This window comes from Meriones unguiculatus, assembly GCF_030254825.1.
Source record: "Meriones unguiculatus strain TT.TT164.6M chromosome Y unlocalized genomic scaffold, Bangor_MerUng_6.1 ChrY_unordered_Scaffold_23, whole genome shotgun sequence".
In the NCBI taxonomy this organism is placed as follows: domain Eukaryota; kingdom Metazoa; phylum Chordata; class Mammalia; order Rodentia; family Muridae; genus Meriones; species Meriones unguiculatus.
The window spans coordinates 25654946-25656022 of NW_026843709.1; the positions used below are offsets into that span (position 1 = coordinate 25654946).

A 1077-nucleotide genomic window follows, 5' to 3' on the forward strand; every position below is an offset into this window, starting at 1 on the left:
AAGAAAATTTATATTTCCTTTTGTATTTATATTACAGGAGGGTGTGCTTTGAGGCTGATATACAAAAGAAAGTGACCAGAGGGAATGGAGTCCCTGTCTCTAGGTCTCTGTCAATTTATATATTTGTTTCTGTCTGTCTCGACCTCTCTATTTTTGAATCTGTTTCCCTAGATTTTCCCCTGTTTCTCTCATTCTCCCTATTACTGTCTGCTGTTTGTGGTTCATTATGAAAAGCTGTAAGTTTTGGTAAAGGACTACAATAAGATGACTGCTTGATGACATGACTTCATGGATCATTTCCTTAAAAATAAAAGCAATATCCCAAGTAAACACTTTTTGTTCAAAGATTTGCTTTGGTAAGGGAGCACTTTACAGTAAATAACTCACTGAGTGAGGACATATCTTCTCATTTAACAAATAATAATTGAATCTGTGATGAAGTGAAACTCACAAGTCAAGGACACAAGACTTTAAAAAGACCACCTGAAAGAAATATGTGGTGCTCATTTCTGTAGCACATATACTGAAATTGGAATTATACAGAGAAGTTAACATGGCCTCTGTGCAGGGATAACAGAAAAATTTGTGTAGTTTTCCATATTGTTTGAGAAAATAAAGAAAACAAAAATAAAGGAAATTCTGGAGAGAAAGAACTTAGGGAAGAAAACAGGAAAACAGAAGTAAGAATAACTAATACATTACAAGAGATGTTAGAAAGAATCTCAGTGTAGAAGATACAATGGAGGAAATTAATGTATCTGTCAAAGAAAATGTTAAATCTAAAAATTCAGTAAGTTCAAGACTACATAAAAAGAAAAAAAATTATCCTGCCACATAATAATCAAAACAGTAAGTATACAAAACAAAGGAAAAATACTAAAAGCTTCAAAGGGAAAAAGGCCAAGGAACCATCAGAATCACACCTGATTTCTCAACAGAGACTATGAAAGCCAGAAGAGCCTGGGCAGATATCATTCAGACCCTAAGAGAACACAGATGTCAGCCAGGCTACTATACCCAGCAAAAGTCTCAGACCTCATAGATGGAAAAAAGAAGATATTCAGTGACAAACAACCC

At 34.4% G+C, this 1077-nt stretch overlaps 1 non-coding gene across 1 annotated transcript; it reads left to right on the forward strand.

Moving 5' to 3' along the window:
* Positions 1–499: 499 nt before the first annotated feature.
* LOC132651652 (U6 spliceosomal RNA) lies at positions 500–605 on the forward strand. Its single transcript, XR_009589237.1, has one exon. It is a non-coding gene; the product is annotated as a U6 spliceosomal RNA (small nuclear RNA).
* The last annotated feature ends 472 nt before the right edge of the window (positions 606–1077 follow it).